At 44.5% G+C, this 16,403-nt stretch overlaps 1 non-coding gene across 1 annotated transcript; it reads right to left on the bottom strand.

Moving 5' to 3' along the window:
* Positions 1-8,342: 8,342 nt before the first annotated feature.
* LOC119924396 lies at positions 8,343-8,480 on the bottom strand. Its single transcript, XR_005449117.1, has one exon. It is a non-coding gene; the product is annotated as a small nucleolar RNA SNORA7 (small nucleolar RNA).
* Between the last annotated feature and the right edge of the window lie 7,923 nt (positions 8,481-16,403).

The raw sequence follows: 16,403 nt of genomic DNA on the forward strand, positions 1-16,403 counted from the left end.
TCTCCTTCTCTCTCTCTCTCTCTCTCTCTCTCTCTCTCTCTCTCTCTCTTGCTCGCTCTCTCTTTCTTTCTCTCTCTTTCTCTCTCTCCTTCTCTCCTTTTTGTTCTTTCCCAAGGTGGAAGGGGAAAAGGGCCGGTCCTTCATCCTCTGTCCAGCCTTTCCCCTGATGGAAGCAGGATAGGCCGTCCACCTTCACCTTTAGGGCTAGACCAGATTCTCCCCATTCGAGGCCATCCTTCTCTCTCTCTCTCTCTCTCTCTCTCTCTCTCTCTCTCTCTCTCTCTCTCTCTCTCTCTCTCTCTCTCGCTCTCTCTCTCGAAAGGAGGGGGAGATTTGAAAAGTGCCACCCCGGGGAATTAGCCTGCAGGCTGACAACCCCTATTTAGGGGAGACGAGCCAATTACACGTGCAACATTTAAGTGCTATTTTTCTAACATTTTTCTAACCGTCTTTTGTTTGGAATGTTTCCGGTGTCCCTGCCCTCTTCTCGAAGGGATCCCCTCCCCCCCAGTACTAATTAATAGCTCTTAAATGCTGATGGATAAGAGCTTATGTCTCTCTGGGATCAAGATTCCTGGAGCTTTCCTTTGGGAAAAATGCCATGCCAAACGCATCAATATGATTTTGTTTTTCTGCCTGTATTAGAGCGTGGGATTCCCCTTTTTAGAGCTTTGAGAATTTGCAACAGTTATAAATCTTTCTGTCCTCCAGTTCTTCTGTTCCTCTCCACGGAATAAGCTGTTTCAATCAATTAATCATATTTATTGAACATTTACTGTGTGCAGAGCACTGTACTAAGTGCTTGGAAGAGTATGACATGACAAGAGTTGGTGGACACATTCCCTCCCCACAACGAGTTTACACTTACTGATCGATTAATCAGTGGCATTTGTTCGGCACTTTGTGCATAGGACTTACTGTGTATTGAGGGTACAATACAATGCAGATAGTAAGCATGATCCCTGCCCACAAGGATCTTACAGTCTAGTGGAGTTTACCATCCACCATCGCTCACCTGTAATCAATCAGTCGAACTCTAGTATGGCCTCAGCATCAACACTTTGTGGAAGAGTGAGAGAACAGTCTGGGTAATAATAATAATAGTGATGGCATTTGTTAAGCACTTACTATGTGCAAAGCACTGTTCTAAGTGCTGGGTAGAGTACAATGGAGATAGGAATGGGGTCACAGTCTATTTCTAGTGGTGGCTTCTCTGTAAATGGAACTATGAAATGGAAAGGATGTCTCTCAATCTGAATTCCAAAGAGTTCCAACAAGTGGTCGACACTCCCACGTATTTTAAATTATAATGATACCTTAGAGTTAGAGTTTGGCGAATTAGAGAGGGAGAGAGGGGAAAGGGTGGGGGGGGGGAGAAAGAGGTGGTTTTGTAGTCAAGGGCTGATTGGCTTGGATTTAAACTTTTTGTCATCCTCCTCCCCATGAGCTTCATGGAATGTATGGTTACTAAGTAGTTAAAATCTTTACTACCCTGTCAGCTCCTTGAGGGCAGGGCTGGGTCTTCTAGCACTATTAATAATCTTCCAAGAGCCTAGTGCAGTGCTCTCCCACAGTAGGCATTCAATAAATACTATTGACCGATTGATTAATTGAAAGTTGAGAGAAATTACACCCTTCCTCCAGAAGACAGTCCCGATTTTATCCCCCACCACCTTGGACATGCCATCCTATCAGCCACTTTAGCATTTTAGTGAGTGAGTTTCTGTTTATTTCCTATTTATTGCATTACTTTTTTGTCATTTGTATCTTTTCTCTTACTCTCCTAGCCATTGTGTATTTAGCAATTTCTGTCTACTTGTCTCTCCCTCCCCACTAGATGATTAACTCCTCAAGGGCAGGAATCAAATCTTTTAACCCTGTGGTATGTTTCCCAGGCAACTTGCACAATAGGCACTCAATGAATGCTGTCTATGATGGTGAAGAAAAAAATGATAGTTATGAATTTTGCTTACCCTTCAATCCTCCTTTCTAGCTATTTCTTCCTCTTCCAGCTATACTCACCCACTAAATTCCTCCCCTTACCTTGCTGCCAGGAGAAATAGCTTGATTGTCTGGGGCCCTGGAGCGACATTTTATCTAACAATGTTATTAATTGTTTGGGGCCTCTATATCAGTGGTTGGACCTCTGGGGCTTCCTGTTTTCCCTCTGCCAAATTTTCCCTGGTGCATTTGCAGCGTGGTAGTGATGCCCCAATTCTTGCTGCTGGGCACAGTGTGACAGATAACTTTTCTGAGCAGAGCAAATCATTATTTTTTATGGTATTTGTTCATTCATTCAATCATATTTATTGAGCACTTATCGTGTGCAGAGCACTGTACTAAGCGCTTGATTGTTAAGTGCTTACTGTGTGTCAAGCATTGTTCTAAGCACTGGAGTTGATACATTTAATCAGGTTGGACGACACAGTACCTGTTCCACATGGGGCTCATAGTCTAATTAGTAGGGGGAATCCCATTTTACAGAAGAGGAAACTGAGGCACAAAGCAGTTAAGTGACTTGTCCTGGGTTCTAATCCTGATCCACCATGCAATAGGTGGATCAGGATTAGAACCCAAGTCCTCTGACTCCCAGGCCCATGCTCTGCCCACTAGGCCATGCAGCTTTTGGAGGTATTTGAAAGTGGGAAGCATTAGGAGGGGGAAATGAATAATAATAGTAATAATAATAAGGTTGGTATCTGTTAAGCACTTACTATATGCAAAGCACTGTTCTAAGCGCTGGGGTAGATACAAGGTAATCAGGTCCCACGTGGGACTCACAGTCTTCATCCCCATTTTACAGATGAGGGAACTGAGGCCCAGAGAAGTTAAGTGGTTGACCAAAGTCGCACAGCTGACAAGTGGCAGAGCCGGGATTTGAACCCATGACCTCTGACTCCAAAGCCCATGCTCTTTCCACTGAGCCACGCTGCTGGACATTAAATTAATGATATAAGACATAACTTCTATTGTTTCCTTTTAAATATCTTTGGCATGGTTTCCAGCTCCAGGCCTTCGGGGTGTGAAGAAGAGAAACAGGAGGGAGATGCTGCAAAAGAGGGAGGCCGGGAACTACCATCAATAGTAGCAATTGAGCACCTTCCAAAAGCAAAGCACTGTATTAAGTACTTGAGAAAGTATGATAAACCCAAGGCAACGTTCTCTGCCCACAAGGCACTTACACTCTAACTAAGGGGGAGGGGGAAGGGGAGCAAAGACCCTTATAGAAATCTTCCCCAGCAGTGGAATTAGAATAAATAAAATTGAACTTTCAGGGAAGAGAAAGTAGTAAGAGTAAATGAACATAATTTTAAGCCTGATCTAATTTCCTATGGGTCTGATCTTGTTGGGTGTGGACAGCTTTGTATGGAAGTATTAGGTGAGTTCGTTGACTTTCCTTCAACTGGTCCAATGTTGTGATGGGACAGTTTGATAGCAGTCACAGTGATGTAATATGATAATAAGTATTGTAAGGGAAAGCTCCAAGCAAAGTGGAGGATTCTGAGGAAATCTCTTCACTGCTCAGAGAACCCATGCAAAGCAACACTAACACCCATTACAGAATAGACAATCACCAGGCCAAGGGGGCTGCATGGCCAAGCAAGACCCATCCCCATGGGCCATAATAATAATAATAATAATGGTGGTATTTGTTAAGCCCTTACTATGTGCGAACCACAGTTCTAAGCACTGGGGGGATAGAAGGTGATTAGGTTGTCCCACATGGGGCTCACAGTCTTAATCCCCATTTTACAGATGAGGTAACTGAGGCACAGAGAAGTGAAGTGACTTGCCCAAAGTCACACAGCAGACATGTGGCAGAGCTGGGATTAGAGCCCATGACCTCTGGCTCCCAAGCTCGGGCTCTTTCCACTGAGCCACACTGCTTCCCCATAGGAGCAGAGCTTGGACCTCCCTCCCAAAGGACTGGAAAGACAGAGAGGAACATAACCAGGCATTGAGACCCCAAGGCCAGGAGGGATGAGCAATAGAAACAGGGGGTCCATCTTGGCTCCCTTCTAAAGAGGGAGGAAAGACAGAGGAGAGTAAGAGGCCTCAAAGTTAAGCAGAATTTCTCACCATGAGCAGTAGGAACAAAGGCTCCAGCTCCACCTCTTCACTAACAATAATAATAATAATAGTGGTATTTCTTAAGCACTTACTATGTGCCAGGCACTGTTCTAAGTACTGGGGTAAATACAAGGTAATTGGGTTGGTCACAGCCCCTGTCCCACATAGTGCTCCCCATTTCAGAGATGCAGTCACTAGGGCACAGAGAAGTGAAGTGACTCTCCAAGGTCACACAGCGTACAAGTGGTGGAGCTGGTATTAGAACCTAGGTCCTTCTGACTCAGGTCCGTGTTCTGTCTGCTAGGCCATGCTACTTCAATAGGGATGAAGGTCCCTCTTTCCACGGAGGAAGAGTAGAGAGGAAAGAGAGGGGAATTGGCTAATGGGCAGGGATGGGATAAGAAGCGATAAGGTTGAAATACTGAATAGAAATTGCCCTTGATGGGGACTCTGTGAGTGACTTTGCCCAGGTGTAACTCTGGGACTCTGTTCCCCGCTGGGAAGATTAACCCTGATTGCCGGTGGCTGAGTCCGTGGTGGTTTGGGGATCCCCTGTCAGCGGGGATCTCTGGAGACCCTGGATGCCAGGCCATCTCCCACAGCCGTTCATTCAATTGTATTTAGAATCATCAACAAGGTGGAGCAGGTGGGCGCATATGGCGATTCCTGATGTTCCCCGAGGTCAACATCGCTGATGGACCTGGGGCTTCTGAGGGCAGAGGGGAGATAAATAATAAATAGATAAATAATAATAATGGAATTTATTAAGCGCTTACTACGTGCAAAACACTGTTCTAAGCGCTGGGGAGGTTACAAGGTGATCAGGTTGTCCCACGGTGGGGGGGGCTCACAGTCTTCATCCCCATTTTACAGATGAGGTAACTGAGGCCCAGAGAAGTGAATTGACTTGCCCAAAGTCACACAGCTGACAATTGGCGGAGCAGGGACTTGAACACATGACCTCTGACTCCAAAGCCCATGCTCTTTCCATTGAGCCACGCTGCTTCTCAGAGAAGTGAAGTGACTTGCCCAAAGTCACACAGCTGGCAATTGGCAGAGGCAGGATTTGAACCCATGACCTCTGACTCCAAAGCCCGGGCTCTTTCCATTGGGCCACGCTGCTTCTCAGTGAGTCCAGATGGACTCAGGACTCACAGACAGGACCCCCCCCAGGGGCTGGATGCCAGGTGTGGGGGGCGGGGAACAACTGGCTATCCCTGGGGCTGGTCACTGAAAATGGGAGTTTGGGTTTGGTCATAGGCCAGCTTGTATTAAAGGGGTCAAACCTAATGGTCAGAGTCAAGAACAATACTTCTTTCCTTCGCCCCTACAATAATAATATTTAATAAGCATTTACTCTATGCCCAAGCACTGGGATAGATACATTTAAAAAAAATTATGATCTCTCTTTGCCATTCTATGATCTTTTTGGCACTCCATCTTATAAATGTTAGTATTTTGATTTAGGCCACACTCAATTCTTTAATGTCACTTGTTGCTTCTCTTGTTTCTTTTACATCCTGGTCATGCTAATTGTTTTATATCTGCTAAGTGCTTACTATGTGCTAAGCACTGTTCTAAGTATTGGGTAGATAAAGATAATCAGATTATACACACTCCCTACCCCACATGGGGCTCAAGGTCTAAGTAGGAGGGAGGACAGGTATTGAATACCCATTTTACAGATGAGGAAACTGAGTGGTGACTTGCCCAATGTCACAAGGCAGATAACTGGTGGTGCTCATACCACCCCTTTCATGATTCCTACTTTACCGGAATCCCCTCACTTCTTTCCTGGATTCGAATTACACTTGGATTTACATTCTTTGTTCACCCCTCCCTCAGCCCCACAGCACTTATGTACAGATCTGTACTTTATTTATTTATGTTAATGTCTATCTCCCCTTCTAGACTGTAAACTTCTTGTGGGCAGAAACTATATCTACCAACTCTGCTAAATTGTACTCTTCCAAGTGCTTGGCACAGGGATTTGCACATGGTAAACATTCAATAAATATGATTGATTTATTCTTGTAACTCAAAAGCTTTCATTTTTTGAGCTTGAGTCTATAGCTGGCAATCACCACCTTGCAAATGCTGGTTAATTCCTTTCTTCTTTTTCCCTCTGGGGTTGTATGCCGCTTAACAAATACCATCATTATTATTATTACTTTTATTATTCATTCATTCATTCATTCTTAGGCTGGTAAACTCTGGTAGAATAACCACCTCTGATTTTGGAGTTGTCTGTCTTCTATTTTCAGTTTCTTCCTACTTCTAGGGTGGGTCTAGATACCCCACTGATGGCAGTGTGGCCTAGGGGACAGAATATGAGTGTGGGACTCAAGCGATCTGGGTTCTAGTCTATGCCTCAGTTTCTAAACTGTAAGCTCATCTCTAGACTATAAACTCTTTGTGGGCAGGGAATATGTCTGTTTATTTTTATATTATACTCTCTCAAGCACTTACTACAGTGCTCTGCACAAAGCAAGCACTCAATAAGTACAATTGGATCAATGAATGAATGAGTTTCCTCATTTGTAAAATGGGGATAAGAAACCTGCTCAACCTCAATCAATCAATCAATCAATCGTATTTATTGAGCGATTACTGTGTGCAGAGCACTGTACTAAGCGCTTGGGAAGTACAAGTTGGCAACATATAGAGACAGTCCCTACCCAACAGTGGGCTCACAGTCTAGAAGGGGGAGACAGAGAACAAAACCAAACATATTAACAAAATAAAATAAATAGAATAGATATGTACAAGTAAAATAAATAAATAAATAGAGTTATAAATATGTACAAACATATATACATATATACAGGTGCTGTGGGGAAGGGAAGGAGGTAAGATGGGGGGGATGGAGAGGGGGGCGAGGGGGAGAGGAAGGAGGGTCTCCAGTTGTTGCTCGTTCACCTCCACATCAAACAGAAATTCCTTACCATTGACTTTAAACCAGTGAATCACCTGATCAATCAATCAATCAATCAATCAATCGTATTTATTGAGCACTTACTGTGTGCAGAGCACTATACTAAGCGCTTGGGAAGTACAAGTTGGCAACATATAGAGACAGTCCCTACCCAACAGTGGGCTCATAGTCTAAAAGGGGGAGACAGAGAACAAAACCAAACATACTAACAAAATAAAATAAATAGAATAGATATGTACAGGTAAAATAAATAAATAAATAAATAGAGTAATAAATATGTACAAACATATGTGCAAACCTCCCTCCCTCCCTCCTTCCCTGCGTCTCCTCTGATTATCTTTTAGCAACCCCAGCACTCAGCACAGTTCTTGATGCCTAGGACACCCTTAATAAATATCATTATTATTATCATTATTATTAATAATAGCATTATTGCAGCTGCTGGAAACTGCCCAATTTCTATGCCAGGTTTTTTTTTTTGTTGTTGTTGTTTTTTAGTATCTCGATCTCTGGCATGCTGTAGGCACAGCTCCTGAGTGGGGAGTGTGAGGAGGGAGGGAAAAGGAATAATTCATGGAGGGGAGGAGAGCGACTGCTGACATCAAAAGGCACTCCTGTAGCCCTTTCCAATCTCTCATGCATCCTGGCCAGCAGGAAGGGTGGGGGCAAACTCAGGAACATGGCAAAGATGGCCTTTGCCTCACTTCCCACATTCCTTTGGTGGGATTCTCACCACTCCCCAGGCTTCTCCCCAATCCCACCTTTTCTTATTTAGAATGAGGGCCCCCTGAGGGCCAGTGTTTACTATAAACCAAGCACTGTAATAATACTAATAATAATAATTGTGGTATTTGTTAAGCACTTACTATGTGCCAAGCACTGTATTAAGCGCTGGGGTGGATATAAGCAAATCGGGTTGGACACAGTCCCTGTCCCTCTGAGGGATCATAGTCTTAATCCCATTTTACAGATGAGGTAACTGAGGCCCAGAGAAGTGAAGCGACTTGCCCAAGGTCACAGAGCAGACAAGTGGTGGAACCGGGATTAGAACTCATGACCGTCTCACTCCCAGGCCCGTGCTCTATCCACTATGCCTGTACTGTTTGGGCTAGGTTCTTGACTTATGCTGTCAAGTTGTCTCCAACCCATAGTGACTCCATAGACACATCTCTCCCAGAACGACCCACTCTCCATCTGCAATCGTTCTGGTAGTGTATTCATGGAGTTTCCTTAGTAAAAAATACGGAAGTAGTTTACCATGGCCTGCCACACAGTAAACTTGAGTCTCCACCCTCGACTCTCCCATACAGCTGCTGCCCAGCACAGGTGGGTTTTGACTGGTAGCAGATTGCCTTCCACTTGCTAGCCACTGCCCAAGCTAGGAATGGAATGGGTAGGCCTCTGCTTGACTCTCCCTCCCATAGCTGAGACTGGTAGAGTACTGGAAACTCTCCAGGTGCCATCCTGAAAGGGGAGGGCTAGGGTAGATACAAGATAATCAGGTCATGCACAGTCTCTGCCCCATGTGGGGTACACATTCTAAGGGGGAAGATGAACAGGTATTTAAACCACGTTTTAGAGATGAGGAAACTAAGGCCCAGAGAACTTAAGTATCTTGCAGGGAAGTGGTGGATGCACTTTCCACAGTTAGAATCCAGGTGCACTTTCCATAAAGTTGCCTCCCCTTGAATCATTTAGCCTTTACCGTATTCTTCTCCATACAGTAAACGCTCAATAAATATGATTGATCAACTGATTGATTCTCCAATACTTGTACAGTGTTTTGCACATGGTAGGCATTCAATGAATATCAATTGTTTAATCAATAATATCTACTGTATGTCCAACCTGTGTAGAGCACTATACTAGGTGCTGGAGGAGAGTATAATAAAATTGGTAGGCAGAAAACCTGCTCTCAGAGAATTTACTCTCTAAGGGGGGACACTAAAATATAATACAGATAGGAGGAGGTAATAGAGTATATTAAGGACAAAAGCGCTAAAGAGGGTTGTGAGTTCTTAACCTGCAAAAATGCTCTGATTTAGGAGGTGGGGAATATAAAGCAGAGAGTTTAGAAATTATCCAGGGAAGGTTTCCTAGAGCAGATGTGATAGAAGAGCTTTGAAGAGGAAGTTCCACGTAGGGGTAATGGCTTGAACAATAGGCTGCAGTGAGGAGAAGTAAGAAAGAGTCTCAGGGAATAGTTGGATTAAGGGGAATGAAGACAGTAAGCTGAGATGTAATGGGAGAGGAGAGTGAAAACAAGCAGGAACAAAATCAATCCACCCATCAACCAATCAAATGCACTTATTGAACACTGACTGTGTGGAAAACACAACAAAGGCTAAATGAGAGCTCCCTAAGGGCCAGGGACCTTAGTAATAGTAACTGTGGTATTTGTTAAGTGTTTAATATGTGCCAAGCAAGCAGCGTGGATCAGTGGAAAGAACACGGGCTTTGGAGTCAGAGGTTATGGGTTCAAATCCTGGCTCTGCCAACTGTCAGCTGTGTGACTTTGGGCAAGTCACAACTTCTCTGGGCCTCAGTTACCTCATCTGTAAAATGGGATTAAGATGGTGAGCCCCCAGTGGGACAACCTGATCACCTTGTAACCTCCCCAGTGCTTAGAACAGTGCTTTGCACATAGTAAGCACTTAATAAATGCCATTATTATTATTATTATTACTAAGCTCCAGGGAAGATACAAGATAGTCAAGTCAGACACTGTCTCTGTCCCACGTGGAGCTTCCAGTGGGGCTCACAGTTAAAGCATAAATGAGTATGCAGAGCACTGTACCAAGTGCTTGGGAGAGTACACTATAACAGAATTGGTAGACAAGTTCCTTGTCCACAATGAGCTTACAGTCTAGAGAGAAGTGAATGCCCTTTTTTCATGGTATTTGTTAAGTGCTTTTATGCCCCAGGCACTGTACCAGGCAATACTAAGCACTGGGGTGCATACAAGCTAATCAGGTTGGACACAGTCCATGTTCCCTGTGAGGTTCACAGTCTTAATCCCCAGTTTTCGGATGAGATAACTGAGGCAAAGAGAAATTAAGTGACCTCCCCCCTTCAAAGCCCTACTGAAAGCTCACCTCCTCCAGGAGGCCTTCCCAGACTGAGCCCCCCTTTTCCTCTGCTCCTCTTTCCCTCCCCATCGCCCTGACTCCCTCCCTCTGTTCTACCCCCTCCCTGCCCCACAGCACTTGTGTATATATGTACATATTTATTATTCTATTTTATTAATGATGCGCATATATCTATAATTCTATTTATTTATATCGATGCTATTGATGCCTGTCTACTTGGTTTTTTTGGTTTTATTGTCTGTCTCTGCCCTTCTAGACTGTGAGCCCGTTGTTGGGTAGGGATTTTCTTTATTTGTTGCTGAATTGTACTTTCCAAGCACTTAGTAGAGTGCACTGCACACAGTAAGCACTTAATAAATACGATTGAATGACTGAATGAATAAAGGTCACACAGCAGCTGGGATTAGATTATAAATCCTTCTGATTCCTAGGCCCACGCTCTAACCACTAGACCATGCTGCTTCACTAAACCAACTGTCAAGTTTTGACTCGATAAAAACAGATTGTTGGGGGTTTCTGAGGAGAGCGCCATTCAAATGCCATCGAATGAATGAATGCAGATTGCCTTCAGTAGTCATTTCATTTCCCATTGACACCTTTCTTCAGGACCTCCATCATCTCCTGGTAATAATAATAATAGTAATAATAATAATAATAATGGCATTTATTAAGTGCTTACTATGTGCAAAGCACTGTTCTAAGCGCTGGGGAGGTCACAAGGTGATCAGGTTGTCCCACAGGGGGCTCACAATCTTAATCCCCATTTTCCAGATGAGGTAACTGAGGCCCAGAGAAGTTAAGTAACTTGCCCAATGTCACACAGCAGACGTGGTGGAGCTGGGATTCAAACCCATGTCCTCTGACTCCAAAGCCCGGGCTCTTTCCACTGAGCCATGCTGCTTCTCTAAGAAACATGGTAGAAACATGGTAGAAACATGGACACTCTCCTCCTAGACTAGTGACTAGGCCTCAGCTATTACCTCCTGCTCATCAGGCCCTAGTTGACAGTTTCTAGCAAACACCTAGGGAAAACATTGAGATAAAACTCCTTAGCTCAGGAAGCTGGCCAGCTGTAAGAGAAATTCACCCATTTAGATTCCCTTAGAGTCCTTCCCAGCCCTGCAGGTTTTTCATGTACATATGCTAGTTCCCTTTGAAGCCCTGGAAACTGAGACCCAGGTTGGAGGTGAATGAGAATGGGGTCTTTTGTTTCTGACCACTCCCTGACTCCAAAGGACAGGACCTCTGCTTCCTTCTCTGACCCTCTGGAAGCATTAATACAGGAACCTGCACACTGCCAATTCAGCTACCAAATTCATTGTTTTGGTGGTTTTTCAGCTATCAGCCTCTGTTAGTCACTCAGTTCTGTTCCCCCACTCAACACTTCTCTCCCACTCAAGTGCAAACTCCACTCTGCTAAGCCCTCAATCCTTGCTGTTCCGACATAGAACTGCCTTCCTCCATATCAGAACAGGGGCCTCTCAGAGCTGAAGATCAATTTTAAAGTCAAATGACTCAAGAAAGCAATTGTTCAACACAATTCTGGAATGTTTTAAGAACATTCTTGAAGCAGGTACTTATTAAAAGGCATTTGGTGTGCGAAATGGGTTTGGACTCCTTTGATCTGCAAATAATTTGGCTGACAAAGGTTGTTAAGATTCTGATATTCTAAGGTTTTAAGTACCTCTCCTTTTGTGTATGTTATTAATCCTCCTACGACTGGTTAGAGCAAGTAGCACATGCGTTTCCAAATGTTGGTCCAAGTTTTCTGTGGCTTGTAGAGGAGGCCGAGGGGTAGCGATAGGTTTTGATAAAATCCAGGGGAACAGAGTGTGTCAGCAGGACAACTGGAGAAGCAGCATGACATTGTGAAAAGTTCCTGGACCTGACAGCCAGGGGACCAGGGTTCTAATCCTGGCTCCACCACTTATCTGCTGTGTGACCTTGGGCAAGTCACTTCACTTTTCTGGGCCTCAGCTACCTCCTCTGTAAAATGGGGCTTAAGACTGTCAGCCTCATGTGGGACGTGGACTGTGTTCAACCTAATTTGCTTGTCCCTACCCCAGACCTTAGTACAGTGGCTGGCACATAGTAAGCGCTTAACAAATACCACTTTAAAAAAAAAGAAAAAAGGCCAACATGGAACCCAGAGTCACAACCTAACGGTGCACACACAAAAACGGTCATGTTTGTTCCATGGGATTCCTGGTGCTGCTTTTTCTTCGACCTCCTTGTCTCATAAAATGGTTAGCTTCTTGAGGTCAAGGACAGTGCCATTTACTCTTACTGCTCCCTTTTCCCGTAGGTGCTCAGTAAATACTATTGGATGAAAGGTTTTCAATCATTTTCAATCATTATTTCTCCCAGGAACTGCCAAGAGCAAACAAGCAGCTTGTATCTACCCCGGCGCTTAATACAGTGCCTGGCACAAAGTGTCTAACAATGCCATAATAACAATCACTAAAATGGCCCCAAGTTGCCCCATGGATTAGATGCAGAATACCTAGCACTCTCCATACTCTCCCTCTAGACTGTAAGCTCCTTGTAGGCAGGGAACACATCTACCAACTCTTCTATATTGTCCTCTCCCAAGCATTCAGTACAGTGCTCTGCACACAGTAAGCACTCAATGAAAGTCACTGATTAAGTCAATGTTTCCCAGTTCACTGCCCAGCCCACTCTCTCTAGTCAATCTATGGTATTTATTAAGCGCTTGCTGTATGCAGAGCACTGTACTAAGTGCTTGGGAGAGTAAAATACAACAGAGTTGGTAGACACATTCCCTATTCCCTGCTCTCCTGGCAGGCAGCGTCTTTAGGTGTTGAAGAACTCCCTGAAGGAAAGGAGGTTATGGGTTGGCATTTGGGAGGCAAACGCGGGCAGGGACAGAAGGAGAGGGGAAGGGGTTTAGGTTCCCAATGGGCTTAGGCAAATTAACTCTGCTTTTCACGCTGCCTTTGTCTTTGCCACATTCTCTTTTTTTGGTATTTGTTCAGCACTTACTATGTGCAAAGCACTGTTCTAAGCCCTGGGGGGATACAAGGTGATCAGGTTGTCCCACGGGGGTGGGGGGTTCACAGTCTTAATCCCCATTTTCCATATGAGGTAACTGAGGCACAGATAAGTTAAGTGACTTGCCCAAAGTCACACAGCCAACAAGTGGTGGAGCTGTGATTAGAACCCATGACCTCTGACTCCCAAGCTCGTGCTCTTTCCACTGAGCCATGCTTCCCTAAGGTTCTATGTAGAAGTTCACAAAACCAACTTAGCAAATCACTGGGTAGACCTTATTGCCTGGCACCTACCCCTAGTGCCTAGCTCCTACCCCTAGTGCCTAGCACAGTGCTTGGCACATAGCAAGTGCATAATAAGTACTAGAATTAATTAACAGGGACCTCAGATGACAGTTCAAGCCTGCACTTTCCTCTTCTCTCTTGGGAGCAGTCAGGCTGAAGAAACCCAGATTTTTCTTTGCCGGCCCTGTGACATACCCAGAACATTGCAAAATGTTAGGGATGTAATTCATTCGTTCATTTCATGCAATCATATTTATTAAGCACTTACTGTATGCAGAGCACAGTACTAAGTGTGTTAGGTTCCGCACAAAAGGGTCCTCTGTGGAAGTTTGAAGAACTTACAGAGTTAGGGTTAATTCCGGCTCTGCCCCTTTATCAGCTGTGTGACCTTAGACAAGTCACCACTTCTCTGGGCCTCAGTTACCTCATCTGTAAAATGGGGATTAAGACTGTGAGCCCCACATGGGATGGGGACAGGGACTGTGTTCAACCCAATTTACTTGTATCCACTCCAGTGCTTAGTACAGTGCCTCAAACATAGTAAGCACTTAACAAATACCATAATAATGATTAATAATTAAGGTGGTCCCCGGACCCCACCTTGCTCCAGAACTGTGTGGCATTCCCCTCCCAGGGCCCTTCATCTAGTACGTAGCTTGGAAACCATGGGACTTGGCAGCAGAAGGCAAGATGTCAGAAGGCTGGATGTTCAATATTCATTCAGTCACATTTATTGAGCACTTACCGTGTGCAGGTCACTGTACTAAGCAGTTGGAAGAGTACAATACAAAAATAAACAGACACATTACCTGCCTACAATGAGCTTAGCATCTAGAGTAATTAAAATAGCAGACATAAAGGTGTCCAGTGCCATATCCGCACCAGGCAGGGAGCCGACAAGCTGAAAATGGGAGAGTCTGGTATAAAATCAGGCAAATATCCACCTGAATTATGAAAGAGGAAGGTTCTGGGAGTTAAATCCTCTCAGCCCCCCTAACTACACTCTCATTTCTCCAATTTGCCCTTTCTCCTGTGTTGTCAATGCACTTAGAGCTGTGCCCTTTAAGCACTTGCTATTCGCGCCATCCACAACCACATGGCACCTATTTCCATATCTGTATGCTCTGCCATTCCTCCTATTTGCAATTTATTTTAATGTCCACCTCCCTCTCTAGATTGTAAGATCCTTGTGGGCAGGGATCAGGTCTACCAACTCTATTGTAGTGTACTCTCCCAAGTGCTTAGTTCAGTGCTCTGCCCATAGTAATAATAATGATGGCATTTGTTAAGCACTTACTATGTGCAAAGCACTGTTCTAAGCACTGGGGAGGATACAGAGTGATCAGGTTGTCCCACATGGGGCTCACAGTCTTAATCCCCATTTTACAGATGAGGTAACTGAGGCTCAGAGAAGTTAAGTTACTTGCTCAAAGTCACACAGCTGACAAGTGGCAGAGCTGGGATTAGAACCCATAATCTCTGACTCCCAAGCCCATGCACTTTCCACTGAGCCACACTGCTTCCCCAATAAATACCAATGATTGATTGATTGATTGACTGACTGAGGCATCTGAACTGCAAGTCCCAGAATGCTACTGGGACCCAGACCTACAGGTTCTGAGCAAGCTCCTACCAGAGCTCTAGACTGTAAGCTCATAGTGGGCAGGGGTTGTGTCTACCAACTCTAGTGTACTCTCCCAAGTGCTCAATACAGTGCTCTGCACACAGTAAGTACTCAATAAATGTCATTGATTGATTGACTGAACACAGGAATCCAAGCATTCAAAGTGAGCACAAACAGCTGCTCACAACAGCCTGCCAGTTGACTAGTTTCTCCAAGGGAAACCCAAATAACGAGACATTTATTTATTCATTCAGTCAGTCGTATTTATTGGACACTTACTGGGTGCAGAGCACTGAACTAAGCTCTTGGAAGAGTACAATATAAGAATAAATTGACACAATCTCTGCCCACAACTATTTATGCATTCTTCTACAGTTCTAGGTAGAGAATCCATCAAAAATTAAGGATCAGAACAGTTTAATTGGAAGGTATTATCAGTCTAATGTATCAATCAATATTATTCATTGAGCGCCTACTGTACTAAGTATTTAGGAGATTGCAACAGAGCTAGTGGCCACAGTCCCTGCCCTCAATGAGCTTGCTATCTAGAGGGGAAGAGCAATAATTTACAGACAGTAGAGGGAAGGAGAAGTGAACAATACCTGCGCTAGCACCAGTGAGCAGGAAAGAACAGAGCGAGAGGGAATTTAGACATCTTATCTGCTGGTTGCAAAAGAAAGAAAATAAGTGCTGAGAGTTAGAGGGTACAAACAACTACATATCATCTCCTCCTGAAATTCATGGGCAGCAGTGAGGCAAACGTACTCTCTTGGCTTCGTTTGCAGGGTTTTGTAATTTCCAAACCCTTTACCCACCTCACAATGGACTACGCCAACAAAGATGGGATGAAGCATTCATTACATCTACCCGATCCCCTGGAAACTATAATTTGAAACCATGGCTATTATTCAGGGGGGAGGGGTTAATAATACCTTCTATTTACACAGCACCTCTTTCCATGTGCTTTTCAGATCATCATATCCATAATCCTTACAACATCCTTGGGAGGCAGGAGACAGTTATAATTATTCCCATTTTACAGAGGAGGAAACTGAGGTACAAAGACAAAATGGCAACGAGCCAGGGTTACCCAACCAGCAAATCACCTGTAGATCTAGGAAATAGAATCTGAGGTAACTGAGGCCCAGAGGAGTGAAAGCCACAGCTCTGCTGGTGAAGGCAGTGGTCCCTGAGATGGAGAAACGGGGGTAACGGGAGCCCCACGGGAGGGGAAGTGTCGGGGGTCCTGGTGGCTCTGGGATGGGGAGAGAAGTCGAGGCAACTCGCGGCTGCTATCTCACTGTCTCTGTGCCATTGCACAGAGAAGCAGCGTGGCTCAGTGGAAAAGAGCCCAGGCTTTGGAGTCAGAGGTCATGGGTTCAAATCCC

This window comes from Tachyglossus aculeatus, unplaced genomic scaffold (assembly GCF_015852505.1).
Source record: "Tachyglossus aculeatus isolate mTacAcu1 unplaced genomic scaffold, mTacAcu1.pri scaffold_97_arrow_ctg1, whole genome shotgun sequence".
Classification (NCBI taxonomy): Eukaryota; Metazoa; Chordata; class Mammalia; order Monotremata; family Tachyglossidae; genus Tachyglossus; species Tachyglossus aculeatus.